At 39.4% G+C, this 12,839-nt stretch overlaps 2 non-coding genes and 1 pseudogene across 2 annotated transcripts; all 3 read right to left on the reverse strand.

Moving 5' to 3' along the window:
- Nucleotides 1-3,904: 3,904 nt before the first annotated feature.
- Nucleotides 3,905-6,672, reverse strand: LOC138914104 (large subunit ribosomal RNA; annotated as a pseudogene).
- Nucleotides 6,673-7,070: 398 nt separating this feature from the next.
- LOC138914107 (5.8S ribosomal RNA) lies at nt 7,071-7,249 on the reverse strand. Its single transcript, XR_011419989.1, has one exon. It is a non-coding gene; the product is annotated as a 5.8S ribosomal RNA (ribosomal RNA).
- A 621-nt stretch (nt 7,250-7,870) lies between these two features.
- Nucleotides 7,871-9,864, reverse strand: LOC138914100 (small subunit ribosomal RNA). The gene has a single exon (XR_011419983.1). It is a non-coding gene; the product is annotated as a small subunit ribosomal RNA (ribosomal RNA).
- Between the last annotated feature and the right edge of the window lie 2,975 nt (nt 9,865-12,839).

Here is a 12,839-nt window from a genome sequence, read left to right on the forward strand (position 1 = left end):
TGCTCCAGCAAAACGCACCGTTGGTCTCCTTCGTTGCGAAAGCTTCCCTTTCAGCAACATGATTGCCGTCTTGCTGGTGGACACGCTCACTCCAACTTCAGATCCCCAGGCTCCCACGATGCTCATCAACTGCTCGCCTTTTCGCTCCAGATCAGCACGGGAATTCCCGTCAACGAAAAGTAGCAAATCATCTGCATACGCGCTCACAGCACAATGTGGCTCTAGGCGCTGAAGCAGCACATCCATCAGAAGGTTCCAAATGAATGGACCACTAATGGACCCTTGCGGGCAGCCCCGTGTAACCGAGACTGTGGCTGCTTCATACCTGCTGATGATGCTTGCCCTTCGGCCGGAGAAATAGCTTTTCCACAAGCTTATCTCACGACAGCCGACGTCGATAAGCCGATCGAGCACTGCGCTCCACTCCACATTGTCGAATGCTCCCTTGAAATCGACAAAAATTCCAAGGACGTATTGCGACGTGGTGTTGTCAACTGTGGTTGTGGCATGCCTCCAGGCATCCTCCACGCAGCGTCCAGGCCGAAATCCAAATTGCCATCTGCAGCCATCCGGTAGCACATCCTTGAGTCGATTCACCATGAGTCCTTCGAGCACCTTTCCGAACACTGGCAAAAGGCATATGCCACGATAGGACGAAGGATCGCTCCTGTCCTTATCAGGCCCCTTTACCAGCGGTATCACTCTCGGGTGCTTCCACTCGTCAGGGAAGTATCCTTCCGAGAGGCATCGAGAGTACAGCGACGTCAGGTGTTCCGGAATGGCACGCCATACCTCCTTGACGATGCCACCCGTGATGCCATCCATACCCGGAGATCTCCGACTTTTCAGCCTGGAGACGCAGGTCGCCACCTCGAAGGATTCGAGAATTGGCGGGGCACCAGGGTGTACGTCCACGCGTGCAGTCGACTCCGCAACTGGAAAGAAGTGGCGAAGAAGCACGTTTGCGCAGTCGAGCCAATTTACGATAAGCGCGCCGTTCGACCGAAGACATCCGAGATCGGTTGTCTTCTTCCGGCCTCGGCATATTCGGTAGACGTGCCCCCATGGATCATCTTTGTGCCGTCCCACGAAGTCCCGCCAGTTTTGCTCCTTTGTCGTCAGGATAAGCTTCTTGTACTGGGCTGAAGCAAGCCTCAGACCAGCAACAAGTTGCACAGCATCATCGGTACCACTCCGACGAGCTTCCTGCAGCCTCCGCCTCAGTCTCCGAACCTCTTGGCGTTTGGTACTCAGTTCAGGATTCCACCATATTACTTTTCTCCTTTCTGCAGGCATCCTGCGCCCCATCACTCTGTCGCACACGTCCTGTACGGTAGAGCGGAGGGCAGACACTCGTTCGTCCAACGGCGATTCCTCCAGTTCCTCGAGACCTCTTGCTGCACTCCTTAGCTCCTCACCGAATCTTCGCCAACTTACATTGGAGAGTCTCCATTGCGGTACCGGAGCTAGGCTCTCAACGGCCCTATTGGGATCTGGAGTAACCTCAACAGTGATAATGTTGTGGTCACTGAGATCCCAGAAGTCGACTCTCCATTCGAACATAGCCCATGCTCGCGCTGCGTCGTTGGCGAAGGTCACGTCGATATCACTACTGGAGCGAATATTATCGAACGTGAACACCTGGCTGGCTGTGTTGAGCACACAGGCACCGCTTGCAATGATCCACTCGGTCAAGTGCTGTCCCCGTTCGCGACGATGACTATCTCCAGAGTTGGGTGGAGATTTACTAAACCACATGGGGGACACGGCGTTAGCATCTATTCCAAGGATTGTCGGTGTCGTGCTGGCCAGCAGCAGGACCGAATCCAGGTAGTCGGTGTAGGGCTCCAGAGCAGCTCTATGCCGGCAGTATGCGGAGGCCAGAAAGATAGTGCCGTATCTTCCCGTGACACTCACGCACACTCCGTACTCCGTCGTCAGGCTCTCGATGGGCATGCAGATGGCATTTGCATCATCCACTATGATTGCGGCTTTCCTCCTCTTGTCTGCGAAGACCCTCATCCCTCCAGGGAGTCCAGTCATTCTTCCAGCTGTGTCCACGTAGGGCTCCTGGACTAGTGCGAACAGGTGGCCAGCATCTCTCACCTGCTTGGCAAGCTCGATGAAAGCGCAACGGCCTTTGCCACAATTTGCTTGGATGAAGCTGAACATATTAATGTCTAGCTTGCACCCTTGCTATCACCGCGCCGTATATCGGGCAACCTCCTGAGAGCATATAATGTCCTGAGGGAAGCCCTTTATGCCGGCAGTTACGGCAATCCACCGGGTTACAACATTGTACCGCTTTGTGGCCATCCTGTCCGCACTGACGGCAGACCTGCTTCGTATACCTGCAGTTGTCAATCTTGTGGTCGAATCCCAGGCAATTATGGCAAGCGTAGGTGCGCACTTGCCGCCGACAGCGATAAGAGAACCACTTGATGTAAACTCTGCCACCATCTAGAAGGCTCAGCGCCTGGTCGTCTACTTCCAGTGTCACGTTAATTGTGGCACCGTTGGCAGTAGACCAGGGCTTTGTGGTCAAAACCACCGCTTTCTGAAACTGCTTCATCGACCAATCCTCAAAGTTTTTCTCTTTGAGTTCCAGCATAAATTCCTCGTGTCCTATGGTGGTGTCAACGTCTTGCACAATCACCCGAGGTTTTATAATCGGATTCCTCGACACCTTAAGGCCCACCTCAGCGAACTTTGCAGATGCGACAACTTTGGTCATTTCTGCTCGAGATGGCGTGCGAATAATAGCACCGCCTCTCTTCAGCTCACGCACCTCATGAACCCTAACGCCCAGGGCGGGCGCAACCTCCTTGCGGATTTTGTCCGCAATCTGCCTTCCCGAGAGGGTGGGATCGTCGCCGGCAACGACCGCTGACCACGTTTCGCGAATGTTCACGCTCCGTGGTGCGGCTACGGGGGGAGCAGGTTGGCCAACAAGATGCGCGCCTCTTGCAGCAGTAGTTGCATAGGAGGCAGCCGAGACGACCGGTGTTGGCGTTGGTTGTCTGCTTGCACGATCCTCGAGGACTCCAATGTGAATCATCATAGCACTGATAATCTCCTCATACCTGTTGAAATTATTCTGGATTTTTCCAGCCAGTTTTGAGCTGGTCGTCGAGGCAACCAATACTTTCGCGAACGAGGTCCGGATGTCCGCCAATTCTCGTGCTATGGCACCGCTTCCCATCTTTACCTTCTCCATGATGGAGACTACCGGAATATCTGGGGTAACAATGGATGCAGTATCCGGGGCGTCAATAGTCGCAGCGGCGTTTTCAGCGGCGTTCAGAGCAGCATTCACAGGGTCAGCTGAACTTGCGGCAATCGCAGCAGCACTCGGCATCTCCATCCATAATGGCTCATTTTCTTCATCTAAAGACACTGGCGTGTCCTTTGTCCCACCAATAGCTGGAACCTTTGCCCGTGATGCATCTCTCGGCGGCCCCATACTGCGTTTTCCCCTAGCGCGCACGGTCCTTCCACGGGCTGAACTGCGGCTGCTCCCATGTTCACTCCCAGACTCGCTAACATCCATATTGGATGGAACCCCGACTCTATTTTGCTGATCTGGTATCCCAATCAGCTGATTTGCTGAAATTCCAATGCTCGAACCACTTATCAAAGTCACACACCTTTGTCCAATTTCCGTACCAAATATATGACAAATAGCAAAGTCACAATTACCTTTCAGACAACTGTCAAATAAAATATGCCTAAATGAGGCAAATATGAAAACAAAATTCACAAAATGAAAAACGCGAAATATCACTCAACCGCACAGTTTTTCATGCAGAAAAACCCGAAAACGTTTTCACAGGCAATAAACACGAATTTTGGTGCTAGTTTCAGCTATGTAGCTAACCGGGGACTGTTGTTTTTGAATTAACTAACGGAGCGCACGAAAACACACGTCTGCTCACTCGAGCAATCCAAAATCGACTGTCAGTAGATAGGGACAGTAGGAATCTCGTTAATCCATTCATGCGCGTCACTAATTAGATGACGAGGCATTTGGCTACCTTAAGAGAGTCATAGTTACTCCCGCCGTTGACCCGCGCTTACTTGAATTTCTTCACTTTGACATTCAGAGCACTGGGCAGAAATCACATTGTGTCAACACCCGCTAGGGCCATCACAATGCTTTGTTTTAATTAGACAGTCGGATTCCCCAAGTCCGTGCCAGTTCTGAATTGATTGTTAATTGATAATCGTTATAATTAATAAGAACTAATTGGTTTGACCCAATTAGTATTCTTAAAAATTTTAGCAAGAAAGTTCCACAATTGGCTACGTAACTAACTATCCGGGGAACAAGTAACTAACATAAATGCTAGAAACTCTATTTACCCAGAACGAGCACATAAACCATGTTATTGTTTCCCAATCAAGCCCGACTATCTCAATCTTCAGAGCCAATCCTTATCCCGAAGTTACGGATCTAATTTGCCGACTTCCCTTACCTACATTATTCTATCGACTAGAGACTCTTCACCTTGGAGACCAGCTGCGGATATTGGTACGGCCTGTTGAGAAGTTTGCGTGTCCCCACCATAAATTTTCAAGGTCCGAGGAGAAAATATCGACACAACAGTATATGTCATGCTCTTCTAGCCCATCTACCATATCTCTCTGCGAAAGACTTCCATGGTAGTACGGCTATAAAACAGAAAAGAAAACTCTTCCGATATCTCTCGACGGCTTCTTTATGGTCGTTCCTGTTGCCAGGATGAGCACGAGGCCCATATTTAATAACAAACGGATACTCAACAGGTTACGGAATTGGAACCGTATTCCCTTTCGTTCAAAATTATTCAAGTATATTATATTAGCTTGATTTGTATATATTGCGTTTTTGGTTTTACTTGAAAATTTTCGGCTTTCGCCTTGAACTTAGGACCGACTAACTCGTGATCAACCACTGTTCACACGAAACCCTTCTCCACTTCAGTCCTCCAAGGTCTCATTCGATTATTTGCTACTACCACCAAGATCTGTACCAATGGCAGCTCCATGCAGGCTTACGCCAAACACTTCTACGCATACCATTGTACCTTCCTACTCACTAAAGTTTCAAAATTTATATCACAAGTAATATAAATCATCTACTTTAGCGGTAATGAATAGCTAAACAACTTAAGCGCCATCCATTTTAAGGGCTAGTTGCTTCGGCAGGTGAGTTGTTACACACTCCTTAGCGGATTTCGACTTCCATGATCACCGTCCTGCTGTTTTAAGCAACCAACGCCTTTCATGGTATCTGCATGAGTTGTTAATTTGGGCACCGTAACATTACGTTTGGTTCATCCCACAGCGCCAGTTCTGCTTACCAAAAGTGGCCCACTGGGCACATTATATCATAACCTTAAACTTCATATCAAGAAAGTTAAGGTTCTTACCCATTTAAAGTTTGAGAATAGGTTAAGATCGTTTTGACCCTAAGGCCTCTAATCATTCGCTTTACCAGATAAGATTATTTTATATAATATTAAAATGCACCAGCTATCCTGAGGGAAACTTCGGAAGGAACCAGCTACTAGATGGTTCGATTGGTCTTTCGCCCCTATACTCAATTCTGACAATCGATTTGCACGTCAGAACTGTTTCGGTCTTCCATCAGGGTTTCCCCTGACTTCAACCTGATCAAGTATAGTTCACCATCTTTCGGGTCACAGCATATATGCTCAAGGTACGTTCCAGTTAGAGGCATAAATAATATAAATATCATTATACATAACTATATAGAACGCCCCGGGATTGTGTTAATTAGCTATAAATAGTTAAAAAACTAATCCCATTATTAGTCAAGTTAATTACGCTATTAGGTTTATATCCCAATAACTTGCACATATGTTAGACTCCTTGGTCCGTGTTTCAAGACGGGTCCCGAAGGTATCCTGAATCTTTCGCATTGTTAATCCTACAAGTGCATATAATAAACACAAAAATCAATGATAATCATGCCATTATATAATTCCGAAAAATTAACGCACTGTATTCATATAAATCTATCAGCACTTTATCAAATTAATAACATTTATTCTGTGTTAAAATGCAAGCAATTTAATTTGAATAAACTATAAGTTATATTTTATGATAAATTTGGTATGCTAATAGATTACAATGTCCTTTATATGGAAAAAATGCACACTATTATCATAATATTGTTTAAATATTACAATTTTAATGATGAATTTTCCATAACGGATATTCAGGTTCATCGGGCTTAACCTCTAAGCAGTTTCACGTACTGTTTAACTCTCTATTCAGAGTTCTTTTCAACTTTCCCTCACGGTACTTGTTTACTATCGGTCTCATGGTTATATTTAGTTTTAGATGGAGTTTACCACCCACTTAGTGCTGCACTATCAAGCAACACGACTCTTTGGAAACATCATCTAGTAATCATTAACGTTATACGGGCCTGGCACCCTCTATGGGTAAATGGCCTCATTTAAGAAGGACTTAAATCGTTAATTTCTCATACTAGAATATTGACGCTCCATACACTGCATCTCACATTTGCCATATAGACAAAGTGACTTAGTGCTGAACTGATTTCTTTTCGCTCGCCGCTACTAAGAAAATCCTTGTTAGTTTCTTTTCCTCCCTAAGTAATATGCTTAAATTCAGGGGGTAGTCCCATATGAGTTGAGGTTGTATATAACTTTTATTTGCAATTAATTCTTTATATATAATGATAAAACATTTTATTAAATTCGTTTAAAGCTGACGTATATATATATTCATGGCATTTATTTGTAACGAATTAACGAAGAATAATAATATTGTCAACGTTTTTCATATTTCAAATCATTAATAAGAGACAATTCTAGATAATATTTTATGCTAGACATTTCTCAGTATTATTTGATTGAAAAAGAAAATATTCCTCTTCGTTTTTCTCAAAGTTTAATTACTATTGTGAGATAATGTTTTTCATATATTTGTTAATATTATGAATAAAATAATTAAATTATTTTTATCCAATAATATACCATATGCTTATAAAATTTTATTATAAAATTTGTATAAACAACTTAATTAGCATAGTCTTACAACCCTCAACCATATGTAGTCCAAGCAGCACTATAAAATTAATTAAAGTACATAACAGCATGGACTGCGATATGCGTTCAAAATGTCGATGTTCATGTGTCCTGCAGTTCACACGATGACGCACAGTTTGCTGCGTTCTTCATCGACCCATGAGCCGAGTGATCCACCGCTTAGAGTTTTATAATATTGGTTTTAAATTTGGTCAAATATGTTTTTATTGAAAGAAATTAAAAATACACCATTTTACTGGCATATATCAATTCCTTCAATAAATGTATTTATATACCTAAAATAAATGCTGCGAAATGTCTTAGTTTTATATAAACAATATATATCAAAGTATTATTTGTAATGGCATTTGTTTGTTAATATATATTGATAATTTTATATAAAACATTAACCTGAAACCAGGTACAACATTGTATATTTTAGGTTGTTGCATTATCCAATGTATGATCATCATCAAATTAGTTGGCCAATACATCTCGCAACGCGTGTATATTATGGTCCATATACACACAAAAGTTTATAATAAATATATAAAATATATTTTATTATATTAATAATTCGATTTGCTTGTTCGAATTTTATGTTTGTTTCTATTTAATTTATTTGTAATAATATTATATTATTACAATATTTCGATTTGCTTGTTCGAAATTTATTTGATCTTTTACTTTTAAGATCATATTTTTGGTATAATTATTATTATAATTATTATGTATATATATATATATTGGTAATTTGTATTAAATTTGTATTAACAAATTTTTTTATTAACGGTAAGGATATTATACAATAATGATCCTTCCGCAGGTTCACCTACGGAAACCTTGTTACGACTTTTACTTCCTCTAAATAATCAAGTTCGGTCAACTTTTGCGAAACAACCGTAACACACAAGGCGTCACAGTGATCACGTCCGGAGACCTCACTAAATAATTCAATCGGTAGTAGCGACGGGCGGTGTGTACAAAGGGCAGGGACGTAATCAATGCGAGTTAATGACTCACACTTACTGGGAATTCCAAGTTCATGTGAACAGTTTCAGTTCACAATCCCAAGCATGAAAGTGGTTCAGCGGTTTACCCGGACCTCTCGGTCTAGGAAATACACGTTGATACTTTCATTGTAGCGCGCGTGCAGCCCAGGACATCTAAGGGCATCACAGACCTGTTATTGCTCAATCTCATTATTGCTAGACGCAATTTGTCCATTTAAGAAGCTAGTGTCCTTATAATGGGACAAACCAACAGGTACGGCTCCACTTATATAAACACATTCAAACACAATAAACATTTTACTGCCACCATGAATGAAGGCTATATAAGCTTCAACACCATAATCCTGAAGATATCTATTTAATATATTTGAGTCTCGTTCGTTATCGGAATTAACCAGACAAATCACTCCACGAACTAAGAACGGCCATGCACCACCACCCATAGATTCGAGAAAGAGCTATCAATCTGTCTTACACACTTATGTTCGGACCTGGTAAGTTTTCCCGTGTTGAGTCAAATTAAGCCGCAGGCTCCACTCCTGGTGGTGCCCTTCCGTCAATTCCTTTAAGTTTCAGCTTTGCAACCATACTTCCCCCGGAGCCCAAAAGCTTTGGTTTCCCGGGAAGCGACTGAGAGAGCCATAAAAGTAGCTACACCCAATTGCTAGCTGGCATCGTTTATGGTTAGAACTAGGGCGGTATCTGATCGCCTTCGAACCTCTAACTTTCGTTCTTGATTAATGAAAACATCTTTGGCAAATGCTTTCGCTTAAGTTAGTCTTACGACGGTCCAAGAATTTCACCTCTCGCGTCGTAATACTAATGCCCCCAAACTGCTTCTATTAATCATTACCTCTTGATCTGAAAACCAATGAAAGCAGAACAGAGGTCTTATTTCATTATCCCATGCACAGAATATTCAGGCATTTGAAGCCTGCTTTAAGCACTCTAATTTGTTCAAAGTAATTGTACCGGCCCCACAATAACACTCGTTTAAGAGCACTAATGCAGGTTTTTAAATAGGAGGAACATATGAAAAAATACAAGTATTTAAACACATATAAGAACTCCACCGGTAATACGCTTACATACATAAAGGTATAGTACTAACCACAATTGTAAGTTGTACTACCCGTATGAAGCACAAGTTCAACTACGAACGTTTTAACCGCAACAACTTTAATATACGCTATTGGAGCTGGAATTACCGCGGCTGCTGGCACCAGACTTGCCCTCCAATTGGTCCTTGTTAAAGGATTAAAGTGTACTCATTCCAATTACAGGGCCTCGGATATGAGTCCTGTATTGTTATTTTTCGTCACTACCTCCCCGAGCTGGGAGTGGGTAATTTACGCGCCTGCTGCCTTCCTTAGATGTGGTAGCCGTTTCTCAGGCTCCCTCTCCGGAATCGAACCCTGATTCCCCGTTACCCGTTGCAACCATGGTAGTCCTAGATACTACCATCAAAAGTTGATAGGGCAGACATTTGAAAGATCTGTCGTCGGTACAAGACCATACGATCTGCATGTTATCTAGAGTTCAACCAATATAACGATCTTGCGATCGCTTGGTTTTAGCCTAATAAAAGCACATGTCCCATAAGGTTCATGTTTAATTGCATGTATTAGCTCTAGAATTACCACAGTTATCCAAGTAACTGTTAACGATCTAAGGAACCATAACTGATATAATGAGCCTTTTGCGGTTTCACTTTTAATTCGTGTGTACTTAGACATGCATGGCTTAATCTTTGAGACAAGCATATAACTACTGGCAGGATCAACCAGAATAATGTTTTCGTTCATATTTCATTCATATTTTTTGAATAGAAATTAGTATATAAATATAATAGATTTTATTTCCATTTTATATGTTCGGTTTTTCTTAAATATTGATTTTAATTCATATTTTTTTTTTTGCTTTGTGAAATAATTCTATTTTAATTCGAATACGGCCATTTTTATATGGCATTCGTATACGTTCTTTAATTTTTACTTGTTTCGCCACTAATATAACAAGTTTATAATTGATGTTAAAAGAAAAAGTACAACTTTTTTATAACACAATTTTCAATATATATTGTTCTTTCTATAAGTTTTTATTATATTATATATACATATTTCATTCTAAAATATCATTTTTGTTCAACATACATAATTATTGTATCCACACATGTACAATTTTTTGTTTAACCAATATAAATATTTGAGTTAAATCATTTGCATTTTGATGATAAATTTAAAATTTATCTTTTCCATATAACTCTCTGGTAATATATGATATAAAACCGAGCGCATATGAAATTATTTTGATCACTAATATTGCAATTATATTTTATTATAATGCTTTTTGTAAACACATTGTACCGGCAAGCGATACTCTGTGCCCAAACGACAGGGGATATAATAATTTAATATAAATTATCATATATACCTGCCACCAAAGATTAACGATAAAAGTCGGAAACAATTTGTTATTCTATATATAATAGAAACTTGACCTCTGTTTCACCTTATTATCATGGGTTTATAATATTAACCGCGTAGCCAAGTCTTAATTTCATTTAAGAAACAAATTTATACGGATAATATTTTGATTTTAATATATGTTGTTCTATTGATAACAAAAGTATATATTATAATATATTTTGTTCAATAGTAGATGGACTACTTACTGTACCATCCTTATTTTTTATTATTATTGATATACATTATATATTGACAACAGCATATGATATTCATATGGTTTGTTCAATAATTAATTGGTGGACAACCACTGACCATCCTATAGTAGTTTTTGGCCACGACGTCTAAATATCGAAATTATTTAATTCCGTTTGCCACCCATACGATAGATATTAACTATCTATAATAATAATGTGTACGCATAATATTATATGTATATATATAGACCAACAGACAAGCACTTCACCCTATAGTAGTTTTTGGCCACGACGTCTATATATCGGGCATATTTAATTCTCTTTGCCACCCACCAAAGATATTCACTTTTTTATATAGTATTATTTGATCATATTAATATAACCAATTATTTCTGCCATATTCATATAATTTCTTTATGAATTATTTTTTGGTCATATCCATATAATCTATATGCCGTATCCATATAATGAATACGGCATATCCATACAACTAGCCATATTTGTATGTCAATGTATATTTTATTATACATTTTTTTTCTTTATACATATAATATGGTATTTCCATATCGCTATAATTGAATTATATGTATAAGATATCATTTATATATAGCATTGCCAAATAATATGATAAACATAAATTTTGAACAATACGGCCGGTCGGCGAGCACTGCCTCCCTATATATGTTTTTTGGCCACGACGTCTAAATATTGGGTATTTTTCGTACTGCGGGCCCGGTGTATGTAAATTGGGCATATTTCGTACTGATGCCAACATATCTATATGACTCATTATTTTCTTCCATATCAATATAACTTCTTTTATTTCCATATTCAAGTAATTTCTTTATTTGCCATATCAATATAAAAATATTTTTTGGTCATATTTATATAATCTATATGCCGTATCCATATAATGAATACGGCATATCCATACAACTAGCCATATTTGTATGTCAATGTATATTTTATTATACATTTTTTTTCTTTATACATATAATATGGTATTTCCATATCGCTATAATTGAATTATATGTATAAGATATCATTTATATATAGCATTGCCAAAATAATATGATAAACATAAATTTTGAACAATACGGCCGGTCGGCGAGCACTGCCTCCCTATATATGTTTTTTTTGCCCACGACGTCTAAATATTGGGTATTTTTCGTACTGCGGCCCCGTGTATGTAAATTGGGCATATTTCGTACTGATGCCAACATATCTATATGACTCATTATTTTCTTCCATATCAATATAACTTCTTTTATTTCCATATTCAAGTAATTTCTTTATTTTTGCCATATCAATATAAAATATTTTTTGGTCATATTTATATAATCTATATGCCGTTATCCATATAATGAATACGGCATATCCATACAACTAGCCATATTTGTATGTCAATGTATATTTATTATACATTTTTTTTTCTTTTACATATAATATGTTATTTCCATATCGCTATAATTGAATTATATGTATAAGATATCATTTATATATAGCATTGCCAAATAATATGATAAACATAAATTTTGAACAATACGGCCGGTCGGCGAGCACTGCCTCCCTATATATGTTTTTGCCACGACGTCTAAATATTGTGTATTTTTCGTACTGCGGCCCCTGTGTATGTAAATTGGGCATATTTCGTACTGATGCCAACATATCTTATATTACTCATTATTTTCTTCCATATCAATATAACTTCTTTTATTTCCATATTCAAGTAATTTCTTTATTTGCCACATATCATATAAATATTTTTTGGTCATATTTATATAATCTATATGCCGTATCCATATAATGAATACGGCATATCCATACAACTACCATATTTGTATGTCAATGTATATTTTATTATACTTTTTTTTCTTTTATACATATAATATGGTATTTCCATATCGCTATATTGAATTATATGTATAAGATATATCATTTATATATAGCATTGCCAAAATAATATGATAAACATAAATTTTGAACAATACTGCGGTCGGCCGAGCACTGCCTCCTATATATGTTTTTGGCCACGACGTCTAAATATTGGGTATTTTTCGTACTGCGGGTGCCCGGTGTATGTAATTGGGCATATTTCGTACT

This window comes from Drosophila takahashii, unplaced genomic scaffold, assembly GCF_030179915.1.
Source record: "Drosophila takahashii strain IR98-3 E-12201 unplaced genomic scaffold, DtakHiC1v2 scaffold_109, whole genome shotgun sequence".
Lineage (NCBI taxonomy): Eukaryota > Metazoa > Arthropoda > Insecta > Diptera > Drosophilidae > Drosophila > Drosophila takahashii.